This window comes from Felis catus, chromosome A2, assembly GCF_018350175.1.
Source record: "Felis catus isolate Fca126 chromosome A2, F.catus_Fca126_mat1.0, whole genome shotgun sequence".
In the NCBI taxonomy this organism is placed as follows: domain Eukaryota; kingdom Metazoa; phylum Chordata; class Mammalia; order Carnivora; family Felidae; genus Felis; species Felis catus.
The window spans coordinates 136,872,597-136,889,652 of NC_058369.1; the positions used below are offsets into that span (position 1 = coordinate 136,872,597).

General features: G+C 37.1%; 1 long non-coding RNA gene across 1 annotated transcript in view; it reads left to right on the top strand.

Moving 5' to 3' along the window:
• Positions 1-1,173: 1,173 nt before the first annotated feature.
• LOC123383996 overlaps positions 1,174-17,056 on the top strand; it is a 487,862-nt gene continuing 471,979 nt past the window's right edge. Inside the window, exon 1 of the long non-coding RNA XR_006594469.1 lies at positions 1,174-1,449. This is a non-coding gene — a long non-coding RNA (uncharacterized LOC123383996). The remainder of the gene's footprint in view (positions 1,450-17,056) is intronic.

Consider the following 17,056-nt stretch of genomic DNA (forward strand, 5'->3'; position numbering starts at 1 on the left):
ATATATAAACAAACAAAAAAGCCTTTTCCAGACATTGAAGTTGAAATATTACAGATGTTTTCTCATATTGCCTGTTTTTTCCGCAGCAATGTTACAATATTAAGGCGGTTGGGCAAATGTAAAAGAATGCATTTTTGTAACTTTATTTCTACATAAATTCTAACGTCAGCTAGGCCACATTACAGATGTGACTAAACTGTCCTATAGCAGAGTTACAGCTAATTTATTTTATTTTTTTTTTAATTTTTTTTTCAACATTTTTATTTTTGGGACAGAGAGAGACAGAGCATGAACGGGGGAGGGGCAGAGAGAGAGGGAGACACAGAATCGGAAACAGGCTCCAGGCTCTGAGCCATCAGCCCAGAGCCCGACGCGGGGCTCGAACTCACGGACCGCGAGATCGTGACCTGGCTGAAGTCGGACGCTTAACCGACTGCGCCACCCAGGCGCCCCTAATTTATTTTCTAATGGAGTTTTATTACTGTTAATGTCACATAATTTGTTTTTGTTTTTCTGATTTATTTAAAAGTGCCCAACAAGCAAAAAGCTACTCTCTCTGAGGACATTGGAAGAAGGGCTGTTGGGTCCCTGCTGCTGAAGAGCCTTAGAAAGAGGCACACCAGGCCTCCAAGGGGAGGCAGAAGACCCCGTCCAGGTCCAGGCAGAAGTGGAGGCAGGAGCATACACCTTCCTCAGAACCTGTCCCCACCCGTTTGCAGCCATACCCCATCATTTATGGCCACATGGCCCCTATTACTTGTCCTTTATGACTTTTTCCTTGAGGCTAAGATCTCCAACAAAAGACTGGATGTCAGTCCGTCACTTTCGCCGTGTTCCCCACTTGGCGTCCGAACGTATTTTCCGAGTTCGGTTCTGTGAGCCCTGGGCTATCACTCCTCATGCCCCCGCCCGGAGGCCTCCCCTCTGACCTGAGGACGAGCCACAGCACCACTCACCTTTCCTTCTGCAGAAGAACAAAAGCGTTTCATCGCCATGGGGAGCCGGCTGAGCACCGCTTGCATGAATCCACAGGACCCAACCTCTCTCCCTTCTTTTCGTTGCTCTCTCTGGCACTCCAGCACTAGGTCACGGGAGCAGGACTCGTGCCTCAAGCTCCTCAGCCTCTCACTTTCCAACGCAGAGAGAACTGTAGCCCGGCGGCAGGGCTAAACTCCACTGCACGTGCACACTGCACGTGCACACGGGCGTGCGTGCTGTAGCTCGTGCGCTGTAGGAACCCAGGTGCTCCGGGCCCTTCACGCACGCCGCCCCACCCCCAACTTCAGAATGCTCCAGTGCGCAGCTGTGTGTCTTTCTCCGTCCACGAGCAATTAGCGGAGTGCCGGAAAGCACGGTGGCCTGTGGGAAGGCTGCCTTTTCCAAGAAAGGACCTGCGTCAACATGGAGACCTAGGACCTAGAAGCCTCATTCTGCAGTAAACTTCTCCAGGTACCCCCATGCTTTCGTTTTTGTTGTTTTGATACGCTTCTTACCCGGTAAATGACAGAAGCCTCAGTCCTGGAGCTTACTCTCCTCCTACATCTCTAGCCGGTTTAATTTCTGGAAATTAGGGGGGGGGATAGGATTCGGGGCCCTTACTTGGTTTCACGAAGTGTGGCGATAGGTGTTCCCAAAGGGAAAACTGTGAGGCGGCAGTGTAGTATGCCGACCAGCCAAAGAAGAGAACTAAAAAGGCACTGACTGCCGTGGTGGCCGTCCTCCCTTACCTACACTAACGTTCATCTGGTCAGTAACACGAATCTGTTTCTGTTTGTGTGTGGGGTGGCGCTTAGTTCTTTCTCTTCCCTTCCCCCCTCTCTCCCTTCCTCTTTGTCATGTAGTCAAAAGTTTTATTGAGATCCACAAGTTGTGTATACAAAATTATAGACGTTCTGGATGAAGTTCCCAGCAATGTTCTTCCCAGTATACTTTTTCTATTGGGAGACAGAGGGATAACCAACAATCCACTTCGTTATTGTTGCATTTTGGTATTTAGCTTTGTAAGGGGCTGACCTTTTTCAGCATCTATTCTTACGGTGTTGCTCTTATTCCTAAGCCTGGCTCTTCTAAGGGCTCTAATGAGAGTTGCAGTTAACCATTTTGGTGGGGGTTTGAACAACAGCCTATTGCTTCTAAGCACCATGTTGTTGAAGTATATTTCAAGTGGAAGGAATAGCATGTGCGAAATCACTGCTCATCTGTTTATCTTCCCACTCATGTGCTTTGCCACATCACACTGATCTGTATTGTTTTTACGATACATCCTGTATATGTGAGCTTAGGAGTCAGCTGAAACGTCAAAGGAAAATTAAATGTAGAATTTTAGAGCTCACGTTTCTGTGACTTTCTCATCACCAACATATTGCTCTTCAAATTCTGACACCTTTAGTTGGACCTAAAGTTCAACTTCTTTCTCCTCTGCAAGTGAGGCTGCTGTTTTATGCTTAAATTGCACTTTCCTTTTCTGCTGGGTTGAATGTAGGACTCTTCTGAAATTGCCTTCCTTTGATATTAGCACCTCGAGTCTTACCTGAGTTGATTGTGCTCCAGTGTCTGAAGATAGGCACTCAGTTATACGGTTCACCTTTTATAGTTGTTTTTGACAGAAGATTTTTGGTCTGATACAAGTCTGATATTTCATTGTGGCCAGTACTGGAGGGTCTCTCCTTGGGTCACTGAGTAGCTAAGCATCTAATATGTAGGAAGCAGAAATCCATTGAACAGTTTCAAGCAATACGATGACTGTTGTTTTACAAAGGTTATGCTGGAAGTAATGTGGTGGAATGGATTAGACAATAATTACATTGGAGCCATGGAGACAATTGAAAAGGACATAGTTGTAATTTAGACAAGCAAATAAATAAATTGAAATAAGATAATAGAAGGCTGAAAGAGAGATTACAATAAATAGAAGGGAGGCAGCTTACAAACTTTAGGAAGAAATTACCCTTTTATATATTTAGGATTAAGGTGAGGGGAAGAATCAAGAAGTCGAGTCAAAATATAATGTAAAATATTATAATAGAAATGTAGATTGGAGATAATAGTGGCCTAGAATAAGCTCATAGCAGTGGTCAAATTTTGGATGCATTTGGAAGTAGTAAAATGAACATTTACTAATTTATTATAGGCCTTTGAGAAAGAAAGGACAGAAGAGTTTTGAACTGGGTATAGGAATGGGCTAACCTGTTCTAAAATCAAGAAGGCAGTGTAGAGAGCAGGTCTGTGTGTTGAGAGTCAGGAGGTCAGTTTGGATATGCTAAAGGTGAGTTGCATATAGACAACCAAGTGCAAGTATCAGTTAGGCAGCTAGAGACCTGATCTAGCTTAGAGGTCAGAAGAGGGGACCAGACTGAAACTCTCAGTGTGGAAATCATTAATATATAGGTAAAATTCGAATTTCATGAGTTTGAATGAAATCATCCAGAAATGAGCATAGATTTAAAAAAAAGATTCCAGGCACAGAATTCTAGGTTTGTTTTTGTTTTTGTTTTTAATTGGCACTGACAAGATTTGCTCTTACTTTGGATGTGGACTGTGTTAGGGTTCAAAGACGATTCCAGTTTTTAAAAAGAAAAGTGAAGGTATAAATGGAGTGATCTGGAACAGTTCAACATTGGAAATGATGTGCATCTAGAAAAGTTGACTGAAAAGGTGTAGCCAGATCAGTAGGACAATTGCAGTGTCTTGGAACCCAAATGAAGAAAAGTGTTTCAAGGAATGTGGCAATAATCACGTGTTACAAATGTTACTATATTAATACTAAGATTGAGAAATGACTATTGGATTTCACAAAATGGAGATCTTGGTGGAGAACAGTAAGAATGGTATCAGTCAAGTGCAAAAGGATAAGGGGAATTGCATTGAGAATGGGGAGAAATTGGAGGCAGTTATTATTGGCAGTAATTCAAAAATTTTACTGTAAGGAAAATGAAAAAACTAAGGTAGTAATAGCTGGAGGGGGTATGGTCATAATGCTGTTTTTATGAGAAAACATCAGTATGCATTTATTTTGATTTTCATTATATAGTAGAAAAAAATATTGATGATCCATGAGTTACTTGAGAGGTGGTGGTGGGGAATTGCTGGATCCATGCTGTGAATTAGCTTGAGAGGGTGGGCTCTAGTGTACAGGAGGAGAGGCTAAGCTTTTGCTAAAAAGGTAGAAATTTCACCTACAGTAACTGGAAAGAAAAAATATTTTTGGCAAGTTGCAAACAGGTGGATAGATGTCCTGGGAGCCTGTGGAATTTTACTGTCTTTTTTCTCAATGAATCAGAAAACAAGGACACCAGCTGAGAGCAAATTTGAAGAGGTTTGAGAAAAAAGAAAATATGAAATGGTTAAAGAGAAGGACACCAAGGAAATAGCTTATCATTGCTGTTCAGTATTAAGGGCCCACTTGAGGTGCTCTTCCATGAAGGAAAGTGAGGACAGCATAGTTCTGTCTTTTTCTTCAATCAGATCAGTGTCTCAAATGAATAGTTTTATTTTTTTTAAGTTTATTTACTTAGTTTTGAGAGAGGGAGCACGAGTAGGGGAAGGGTAGAGAGACAGAGAGGGAGATACAGAATCTGAAGCAGGCTCCAGGCTCTGTTCTGCCATTGCAGAGCCCAGCGTGGGGCTGGAATCCATGAACCGTGAGATCATGACCGAAGTGAGGTTGGATGCTCAACTGACTGAGCCACCCAGGTGCCCCTCAAGTAAATAGTTTTAAGTAAGACTGGTTTAGCCAGCAAGTAAGAAAAGGGGCAAGTAAGAAAATATTAAGAAATGACCAAAGACTTTAATCAAGTAAGTAGGGAGGTGATGGTGTGGTGGTATATGGGTAAAGGTCAGTGAAACAAGTGGTAAGATTTATGAAAGACAGATGGGGGTTGTTTGAAAAGATTTTTGGTGTTTGTGACTAGACAGTGTGAGCTGGACATGTGAGAGGTGGTGTTGAAATGAGATTATAGAGAGTGCAGTTATTGTTAATGACAAATTGCAGCACGTGGCCATGAAGAGGAGATGGCTGAGAGGAGCTACAGAGAAAGATTGCTGCAGGGGATTGATGGCCACAGGGCAAGTAAATTTTTGCTTGGAAGAGTTAAAACATTAGGTCTGCTTTTCAATAAGAAAGTTATATTTTTAAAAAATCTGGTAGATGTCCATCCTACTGCACAAGATGTCATGATATGTATGTTGATGTGGGGAAGGCTAGATTCAAATCACTCTCGGTGATGAACTAATTGTGGGACCTTGATGAACCAGTTATCCCTTCAAACCTTGATGCTTTGACTTTTGGCACTGTCAGTGCCCTCCAGGTGAAGACCACCAGGGACACACCTGTAGTTGAGCAAGTTGGGTTTATTATTCATTGCACTATGAGAGAATGCAAACCATAGGGACCTCTTAGGCATCCCAGTAGGTGAGCACAAAAAGAAGTATGGGGTCTTAATGCCTCTTAACATTAAGGGATTTTATGCCAGGGGTTTTGATTTATAGGGGTGAACGCATGCTGACATGGAGAAGCTAATGCCATCGAAATATTTTTATTACTTACGTTTCCCCTGAGAAGGGGGCAAGTCCTATCATGCAGTGCCTCTTGGGAGAGCATCCGTGCTGGTCAGCAGGCAGACAGGAATGTGAGAAAAGCCTATGCCAGAGTCTTTATTACTATAGTAATTGGAAGTTCTTAGGTGGGAACAGCAGGTGAAACACAGATATTGGAGTTTGTGGGTGGAAGGTTTGTAGTATGATTTTCATGACCCTGTGAATGCTCGATTGTAGGGAGGATGTAAATAACTTTCTTTGGCTCTGCAGCCCTGTGATTAATGGATCTAAATAGACACAGAATTTAAGGAAACAAAGTTAGGAGACTTAGTCCTAATCCCCTCAATGATACATTCTTCCTGAATTAAAACCTTAACCAGGGGTGCCTGGGTGGCTCAGTCGTAAAGCGTCTGACTCTTAATTTTGGCTCAGGTCATGGTCTCACAGTTTGTGAGTTCACGCCCTGCATCGAGCTCTGTGCTGACAGTGTGGAGCCTGCTTGGGATTCTCTGTCTCCCTCTCTACTTCTCTCCTGTTCGCTTGCACACACTGTCTCTCAAAACAAATACATAAACTTTATATAAACTTTAAAAATATATATAGCACTACGACAAGCTCCGTGGTCGGCACCAACGAGCACCTCCTGCAGGAACTGAGCCAGGCGCTTGCGCAGCACTAGGCCAAGGTGGAGCAGCTGCACTGGAGCTAGAATGAGCTCAAGAAGACGCTGGGCCTGTTCCCCTGCGGCAGCTGCTAGGCCACGGCTGCGTCGCCTCCAAGCACCTAGTCAACCGCGGAAGCTCTTTTCTACCTGGTATGATTGTGGGGCAGAGCTCTGCCTCCCGTTCATAATCAGCTGAAGTTTTGAAACGTGTTCAGGGCCTACACCTCGGTTTTCTTTCTAAAACACCCTGAAAAGATGGGATTGATCTGCCTGTAGGCGAGTCTGCGAACAAGGACATGTAGGGGTAGTATTTGCAGGGAGGTGCTAACCAGGGTGGCTTCCTCTGACTCCACATGGCTCCTGCTCCTGAGATTGCAAAAACAAAACAAAACAAAAAAACATTAATCCAAGCCCTTCACATGTTTTGAGACAAGACATATTGATGTTTTTTTGAGACCAGCATCATTAATTTTCCATGAAATATCTTGAGATAAAATGCAGTATTTTTCTCCCTAATGTAAGAGCGCTGTGTGTGATCATTAAATGATTTTGTGTGGCAAGATAAACATTCTAAAAAGTGACTTAAAAAATATATATATAGTAAAAAACCCTAAACACATGAATTATAGGAATGTGAGAAAGAATTGTAACCTTTCTAAGTTTATATTCCTAGCTAAAAATTAGGATAGTTGTATTTACCTTTTGACTGTTGTGGGGGAAAAAAAAGAAGCAAATTAAATTACATAGAATGGAATCTAATAAACAGATGTTGATTAACAAAATGTGAGCTCATTTTGTTTTTATGTGGAAGAAATGAAAACATAATCCAGGTTTTTGTTGTTCTCATTCGCTTAGCCTTGTACTTTCAGTTTTACACAGAGATTATTGCAAAACTCAGCATGCTCTTTTGATTCACCAAATAAGCATTACCTTCCAGCTTTACTGAAGGATGTGTGGTGGGATTTATTTAGCAAATATCCACTTCTTCCTCCTTCCCAATTGAGTAGAGTTTACTTCATATCTCACTGACTTGGGTTGGCCAGACGTTGCAGAAGCCAATTGTCTTCTTGAACTCCTGCCATTTACCATGAAAAGAACATACTCAGGTGGCATGTGCTCTTAAGCCTGCATCTCAGAATGAGACACACCTGTTGCATATGTGAATGTAAGCCTAGCTGACATTAAGAACCCAGCCAGGTTCAACCCAGCCACACTCAACATCTGTAGATTCGGGAGGAAGAAATGAATCTTTGCTTTTCTAAACCACTGAAAGTTTTAGATTGTTTATTGAATAATAATTTCTGAATAGTGGAGAGAGTGAGGGAGGGGGCATATCACATAGCACATGGCATTTCATTCACAGTTTCTGGAAATGTTGCTTCTTTCCCCCTTCCCAGCTTCCACATCCCTCCTCTTCACTATCCCACAGCAGCTCAGTTTTGTACCTTCTCACTGGTTTCCTTTATTATGTAGAGTTGTCTTCTCCTTGCTAGTGAAACTCAGGTATTGTTTCTGCAGTCTGCATCTCACTGTATGCCTCCAAGTGATTGCCTACCTTACCACATTGCCTGATACCCCATGCCTGGTTACTGTCTATATGGCCACCCTCCTGCCTCATTGACTTCTGTTTAGGATTACCCACCAGTCCACATGAGGAAGACCTATCACCAGATTTGGGCATTTTCACCCATATCAGTCAATGCATTTCTTACCCAACTTGGGCTCTGACATTCAGGTTGAGATACCCTCCTCTTATGTGGTCATTCTCTTCATCTCTCTGTGGTATGGACCTTTCATGCTGTTTGAGCTCTAACAGAGAATGCTCAGCTGCCACACTTCCATAGACTCCACCTTCATCTTGCTTTTGCTCTGACTCTTCATACTCTAAATGATTTTCCATCACATGGACACCTTTATAACACTGCTAGGGCTTTTATATAAGTGATGATAATTTAGATTTCTTACTCTCCTTTAAAGATCTTTCATTTTTCTTCTTTTTTTAAAAAGTCTCTTTTATTTCCTTAAAAGATAATAATTATGAGGTTTTTAATTATTATTCTGATGACCAATTAATATATACATAATGCATGGAAAAATATTCAGGCAAACACAGAAAAAATATCTGTAATTCTATCACTCAAGGATAAATACTTTAAAAAATTTAGTGAACCTCCTTCTGGTGAAAGGTGATTATTGTGTTTAGAAAAGTAACATATAAAAGTATACAAAGTGGAAACTGAAAAGCCTTCCTCTTCTATGAAACAGAATAGAGAGGCCTGAAATAGATTCACACAAATACAGTCAACTGATTTGACAAAGGAGTAAAGGCAATTCAGTGGAGCACAAGATAGTCTTTTGAACCTAAAACTGCTCTAAAAACTAGTCCATTATTATTTTTTTCTATTTTCTTTTTTTCTTGTGCCTTTCTCTAAGGTGGATCGATTTCTTGAGTATTTTTCCAGTCATTTACCATGCCCATTTTTATTTTATGTGAACACAAATAGGATCATACATATCAGTGCGTTTTATTATTTTAATAGTTCTTGGTTCTATTAGTTATAGTTATAAAGGATCATTTTTTGTTTTGAAAGTATTATTAAGATGTATTTTAAATCATACAAGTAATATGGAAGCATGCAATTAAAAAATAAGGTACAAAAATATTATCATCCATCTGTGAGTAACCAACGTTAATGATTGGTAAACATTTTGAAAACATTTTTAGGCATACACGCAAATCTAATGATGGATGGGTAGCTAAAGAAAAGGATGAGTAAATAGGTACAAATAACTCTTTTAGAATGAAATTATACCGTAAGTGGCATTTTAAAATTAAGAAAAATATTTTAATTAATTTAGAGAAAATAAAGGGAAATTACAGAGATTGCTAGAGTTCAGATAATTACCTTTTCCCACAATACTTATCAATTCCAAAACTATTCTGCTAAATTAAAACATCATGAAGATCATTAAGAGGTAATGAACACATATCAGCTTTTACCCACCTCTCCATATCATAGGTTTTTTTTTTTTTTTTAAATTTTTTTTTTTGTTCAACGTTTATTTTTTTTTGGGACAGAGAGAGACAGAGCATGAACGGGGGAGGGGCAGAGAGAGAGGGAGACACAGAATCAGAAACAGGCTCCAGGCTCCGAGCCATCAGCCCAGAGCCTGACGCGGGGCTCGAACTCACGGACCGCGAGATCGTGACCTGGCTGAAGTCGGACGCTTAACCGACTGCGCCACCCAGGCGCCCCTCCATATCATAGGTTTTGTTGCCAACATCATTTTTATTTTTTCATAGTTTCTAACATGAAGATTCATTTTGCAACCTATTGACCTCTGGTTTGTTGATATTCATGATCCAATAATTTTTTATAGGAAGGACCTAATTGCCTTTTGTTTTTAGGTTTGAGCAATAACTTGACTGGTTATAATACTCATGTTTAATGCTTTCTTTCCCTTAGAGTGTTGACTTTTTTCTGTTGTAGTCTGCCATTGAATTTTTCTGAGAAGTCTGGGGGAGTCCAATCACCTCCTTTATTCTAGATGATTTGCTTTTCTTCCAGTTCCTTGAAATATTTTCTTTTAATATAAAGATTGAATATAAAGATTGAATAACTTAGCCAAGAAATACCTTGATGATGCTTTATGTTAACAATTCTGTACAGAATAGGGCCCTTCTAATCTGCGGATTCAAATTTTTCCTTAAATTACATGCAGTTGTGTACTATGATTTTTCAGTGTTATAAAATTTCATTTATTAGATTTTCTTCTTTGGGGACACTAAATGACTCTAGTAATCCTGTTTCTCTGACCTCTATATTTCTCATCTCTCTAATTTCATTACTATTTTCACTTTTTCTCCACATTCACAGTGATTATTTTTAGTTTTCCATTAATTTGATGTTCAGAAAATACTTGTATTTTCTAATATATCTGATTTATTCTCTGTGATGGTATTATTTTCAATTACCAGCTCTTTCTTTACCTTAGCCATCTCCATTTTTTTTTTAAATCTCATTATAATGTTTGCAGTCCTGTTTTTGAAAAAGTGTTTTGTAGAATCCTTGGTCTTGTTAACGTACAAATGCTTTAAAAATCTGTATCTGGGTCATTTTCCTTCCAAATTGTATTCTTAATCTGTATTTAGCATGCTAAATCCTTTTATCCTTTTCTTCCTCTATAACTTCCTTTTTTTTTTTTAAGCAAATAGAATGGGAGAATGTAGTATGATTTTACAGATGCCATATAATTTATTTTTCATTTTGTTTGTGAACTTGGACAGCTCTAATTACCCCTTCTCTTTAGTCTTCTGTATTAATAGAATGTGGATAAAATTTACCTTCCTGCCCTTAATTTTTACTTTTGTTATGTACTAAGAATAAGTTCTAGAGTATTTTGTAACTATTTGTATGATAACAAAATTAAAATATTTTTGCTTTTAAAAAAATATTATTTATTTTTGAGAGAGAGAGAAGCAGGGGAGTGGGAGAGACTCTCAAGCAGACTTTGCACTGTCAGCGCAGAGCCTGACATGGGGCTTAAACTCACAAACCACAAAATCATGACCTGAGCCAAAATCAAGAGTAGGATGCTCGACTAACTGAGCCATACAGGTGCCCCAAAATATTTTTGCTTTTAAGAAATTATTTTTTGTGTGTAAGTGAATACTATCTTCAGATTTTATTTCATATTTTATACAGAATTATATATATAATTTGGAAAAATAATGAAACGCTAGACATTTATTTAAAATATTTTGATTACAACCTTAAAAATATTGAAATATATTTCAAAAATATATTTTTATTTCTTAAAGTTTATCTGCAAGAAATATTTTTGTTACATGAGGGATCTGAAGCAAAGATTTAATGAAGTATTTCGAGAAAATACTCTGTTAGAACTATTCAGAAATAACTGCAATCTATTTGTAAAGAAATAATAAAAGTACTGAAGTCATTAGGATTTTTTAAAATTAAATGTGTTCCATGATGCATGATTAACAGGAGTTTCCTTTGGCCCATTGGTTCAATTTAGTATTTTGAACACTTTAGGGGAAAAATATTCTATTTAAGAAATTGTAACAGGATAGAAAATGCATAGAATACTTAACCATGTAAATCAAGTATGTTGACTAATAATGCTACAATCTCAGACCTGATGAAATCAGAAATTCTGAATGAGAGCAGTCACTATATTTAAATCAATGGATAATGGATACATTTTAAAAACTATGCTATTTTTATTTGAAAAATATTTCAGTTACTTATCTTGCATTTTGTGTATTTCCATGTAATGATAAGCAGTATTTTCATGTTCTTTTGCTGTAAAAAAAATAAGGAAACAGATTCCAATGAAATCATTGGAACTGTCTAGTGATACATAAAAGTGGGCAATCGTTCTTTTCTTCATGAAACTGTAAACATCAGTAATGAGTAATTAAAAGACTATGTTCTTTATAGAAATGCCTGATATTCTAAACATGACATTGAGAAGAAGAAACTGTGGGGTATGGTATTCTTCAAAATAAATCTGACTTAAATTTTATATTTATGATTTATATTTAGTGATACTTTTGCATATGTGAAATATTTCGGAAACTAGACATTTACAGGATGCAAAGAATATCTACTTTAGTCATGGAATCAATTTTAAATTAGGTTTTAAAAAATCTTTGCTATCAAATTTATAATGAAATATATGTGGTACAGTGTTTACAAAGACTAGCTTTTTTTTCAGCTAATAAGACTTATTTGTATTAACAACTGTACCATTAAAATCATCTCTTTAGTCTTTGGTCTGGATATTCCATGTTAGAGTATTTTCTAAGAAAATGAGAAGAAATTATTTATGTATAAAAGTATTCATCACAGGTTTAATTCCAACGGTAAATGTTAGAAACCATTATATGACCATTAATAGGAAATATCTCAATATTTCAAGGTAAGGTCATCTTTTCCTTTTATCCTGAATGTTAGCATTTTTAATATGAAGGATAAGTCTGCACACTGCTGCTTGCTGGCCAGTCTTATATCTCAATGACTTATGATTTATGTAGCACTATTCTCTGCTACATTGTTTCTGCCCCCTTTTTTTGAAAAATCAGCTGGAGGGGAAGTTAAAGAAAATAGAGTAGAGGTTGCCAGGGGCAGTAGGGATGGAGTAATGAGGATTTATTGTTAAATGGGTACAGAGTTTTAGTTTTGCAAAATGAAAAGATTTATGGAGGTGAATAGTGGTAATGGTTACACAACAATATAAATATAATGCAACTGAACTGTACACTTAAAGCTGTATGTTTAACAGATAGTAAACTTTACGTGTGTTTTGCCACAATAAAAAAATATAAAGAAGCAATGAAAAAATAATCATCCTTAATCCTATAACCTTGGCATGTATCTGTTGAAATATTTGCATATAATCTTTTAGATTGTGAGCATATGTGTGTTTATGTGTATAATATGGGACCAAGCTCTACATGTGTTTTAAAACTTGATTTTTCACTGTATGATCTGCTACAAACAAGTTTCTGTGTCACGACATATTTTTATACAGTGTAAAATTTTAATACGTGTCACGACATATTTTTATACAGTGTAAAATTTTAATACACAGTATGAATGGATGTGCTATAATTGTAACAGTCTTATGTAGTAAGACCTTTAGGTTATTTCAGAATTTTCACCACAAGAGTAACATTTTCATAAGCCTTTGTATACAAATACCTTTTTATAACCATTCAATTGTTTTCTTTCAGATATTTGTGTATATTATAAGTAGAACTGCTAACTTGAACAATATCATTTTAAATATTTTGATAGTGTTTCCAAACTAGAGAAAACTTCTACCAAATTTATATTCTCATAAAGATAGAAGTAGTTGAATTGGATTGTAATGTGATCAATCTCCCTCTAATTTTATAGCATACACAAATTTCAATTTTGGAAAGTCTTTAAAAATCCATGTTTTTGTGGGGCGCCTGGGTGGCTCAGTTGGTTGAGTACCCGACTCTTCATTTTGGCTTATGTCATGATCCCAGGGTTGTAAGATCAAGCCCTGTTTCGGGCTCTGCTTTGAGCATGAAGCCTGCTTAACATTCTCTCTCTCCCTCTCTTTCTTCCCGTCTTCCTCCCCCACCCCCCTCTCTCAAATTAAAAAAATATATTTTTTCTTTAAAAGTAAGGACGGTTATTTTTGGGGATAGGGTGTTCTGTTTGAATCAGATGAAAACATTTCTGTGGATCCATATGTTCCCCTTACTGTTTCATTCAATTTCACTTTTCTGTTTTAGTTAAGATACATTGCACACATTTATTGACCAATTATCTATATTTTTAGAATTTCCTATTTTTTCAGTTTTTATTCTCTCTACAAAATTTTATCTCAGAATTTTGATTGAAAATTGAATTTAACAGTGCACAATTAAAAAATTCTTTACTGAATTCCATGAAAACATTCTCTTTCAAACTTTTAATAATGCTAGTTTAGCTGGATTCTAGGTCCAATTTGGGCAGTGAACTAATTTCAAAAGTTAATAAAAAAGGACACTGATTTTTCTCCCTGAAGCTCTATTTAGGGAGGGTTTACTTCTTCCAGTGTGACATAAGTCTCTCAGAACTTTCCTAACTATCCCTAAAACTTCTATGGAAACTGGAGTTGGAGAGTTAGGCCAATGGGCACACTTTTCTGTAGATACACAAGTTGTTAGCAACAAAATAAATTTAAACAAATGAAGGCATATTTAATATTCTGAGCAATAGATGGAATCTGTGTTTCACAAACTTGATGACTCATGGTATTTGGAAATATGTGTTTTTCAGATTAAATTCAGTTTACGTATACAGAATATAATATAGAACACGAGGTTTTCAAGTAGCGATTGATAAAGGAATGTCATGATTTTCAAAAATTAACTGGGAATTTCACTTTTTTTAAGCTAATACACGCAAATAACATTTTATTCAAAGATCTAACCAATCTATAAATTTCATGATACAGTATATTCCTTAGAATATGCTATAATTTGTACAATACATGGGTATATTTTCTCTAAAATCTATACGGTTTATCTGAAGTATAGTGCTTCCTAGTAGTTGTCCTAATTTTAGATATTATTCATTATTGTAGGATACTCTAATACACTAAGCAATTTATAAATAATACATAATATTACTTTGTAAGAGAATTCACATTATAAACCCTACTTATATTAGCACACAAATAGGATGCAGTATAGGATGATGAAAAAAATACTAGTGTGGGAGTCAGGTTGCCTATGCCAGAAGTCTAGAGATTCTGTTTTGTCGTTAAGTTGATTTGTAGCTTAGATAATGTATCTGAGCCTTAGTTTCTTTGTTTGTAAAATGAATTGCTATTCTGGATGACTCCTGCATTATTTTTTTAATACCTGGAATGTAATCTTGTTAGGGTATACAAAAAATTTAAACATTATTATTAATAACAATAAAAACACCCTTCAATTTAACACAACATTTCTGGGGTGCCTGGGTGACTCAGTTGGTTAAGTGTCAGACCTGTGGTTTTGGCTCAGGTCATAATTTCATGGTTTTGTGTTTGAGCCCCACATCGGGTTCTGTGCTGGCAGTGTGAAGCCTGCTTAGGATTCTCTTTCTCTTTCTCTGTGCCCCTCTTCTACTTGTGCTGTCTCTGTTCCCCTCAAAATAAATAAGCTTAAAAAAATAAAATAAAATGGCACTTCTGAATTTCTGTTTAGTATATGCCTTATATCATATTAAGTAAACATTGCTTAACAAACGATTTTAATTTGTATTACTAGACAAATGTTTAACCGAAGTTATTCCTGGTTGGAAACAATCATAATTGCCATCAGAATAATCTATTTCAAAAACAGTCTGTCAAAAAGTGCCAAACAACATTAAGAAGTCTGTGATTTTGAGTTGAGAACTCCTAGCCTTTCAATTCTTTGATCTTTGCCCTATCTAGTCCTCTTGCTATTAAACTTACCTGCAAGCATAGATTTAAGCTTATTCTTTGGGGATCCTTTGTTTTATTAAATTGAAATATCCAACCACACCTGATAAGAACATTTGCTTTCTATTGTGTTTGGTTTTCTGTGTTTATTTTTGTTGGCTAAATCCAATCCAGTTAAGAGGGAAGGAAGGAATAAAATTTAGCACGTCGTTAGTATGGTGTTAAGTCTTTAAAATTATTCATCATGAGAAATTTTTGATTGCTTTTTTGCCATAGAGCCACTAGGCCATACTGGATATGTTTATATTTTATAGTGCCATTGTTTCATGATGTCTGTCTGTTCTCTAAGGCTTATGGGAAAGTCATAAAACTACCAGCCAGTTTTGCTTGGAGTATTCAGGTCCGGCCTTTAGCCTTCAGTGCTCCTACCCCTCCACATTCCTTCAGGTAAAAAAACCAACTGTGCTCAAATGTATAAAAGCAAATCCAGGTTTAACCTTCAGTGACTGTGTTTGCATTCCGGTAATGCCATCTTCCAGCTCTGAATGACCATCTGTAAATGTGAACTTTATTTATTTTATCTATCACATGATCTCTTGTAATTTATTTGGATTAATAATATATATGAGAACTATATATAATAGGTGCTCTATCCATATTCCGTCATTCCTTTGAAAATAAAAGATTTTTTTTAAAAAAAGAAGCCAATTGTTAATTTCAAAGAAGATTTGTGCCAGATGGAGTTAAACAGGCAAGGATGACTTTATTTAAAACTGTTGCAGTAAAGGGGAGAGGTTGAATTTAATTCTGCTAAAACAAAAATCGGGAGAGATTTTAAGCACTAGGATGAGCTAGAGAATCACAGGAGGAAACTAGTGGAGAGTTTGGTCAACGTGATTAGGCCCTATGTGGTTGCTAATTGAAGCTTATTGAAGTAAGGTTCCTACCCTCGTACAAATACTGGGAGAAAGAAGCCTTTTCTTCCATGATGGTTGTATTTCAAAGGGATGGCTCCCAGGTCCTTGAGAAAGACATTCCTGGATTGTAAAACTGGCAAGTAATTGAGAGAGAATATTTACATCACAAAGAGGCAAGGGAAGAATTGATAATTAAAAGTTTTCTAAAGTAAATGCTCTAAGAAAATGAAAATCAGGGCCTATATTCAGAAAGAAACCAGTCTAAAATTTAGTGAAGTTTAGGAGAATATTAATAATGGCTATCTTGGTCAAAAGCAGTACAAAGGATGTGTTTGTTTTCCTCTCCTCAAGGCAGGATGAAAACGCATCCAGGAGCTCCTAAATCGAGTCAAGTCTTTGAGCAAGCCAAAAACACTGGCAAATGAGCCTTGAGCAGCTGCTCCTTTGTTCAGACCTGAACAAAAGTGTGATTTGCTTATTGACATGGAGAAACTTAATACATTTAAGCAATTGTTAAAAAATAATTATATAAATTACCAGTAATACCTAGTTTGCAGTTGCCAGGCATAGGGAGCAAAAACAAACAAGAAAAAGCAAAAATACATAAGAAAAAAAATGCTTTTCCTTTTCTTGGTTGAGAAAACTTTTTCTCTTTCCCACTTTATGAAATGCAAATCATAAGGAAGTCTGTGCTTAGCATGGAAGAGTCTACACAGTCACAGTTTCATTCTGTTTGACCAGAAAATCAATAACAAGCTGGACATTTGGACAGGCAAATGCTCAGATGAGTAGGAAGCTATCAGGAAGAGAGCTTCATCACTAGTGAAGGTGAAGGTATCTTTCAGAAGAAATGGGTTTTGTAAGAATGGCTTGGCAACCTGGGGGAGTGTGGACAGAAGTGTCACTGCTGAAGCAAGGAAGTAAACACACAGTTTGCAAACCTAAAACGTAAGACAGTATAGTTTCATAGCCACACATTGTCATA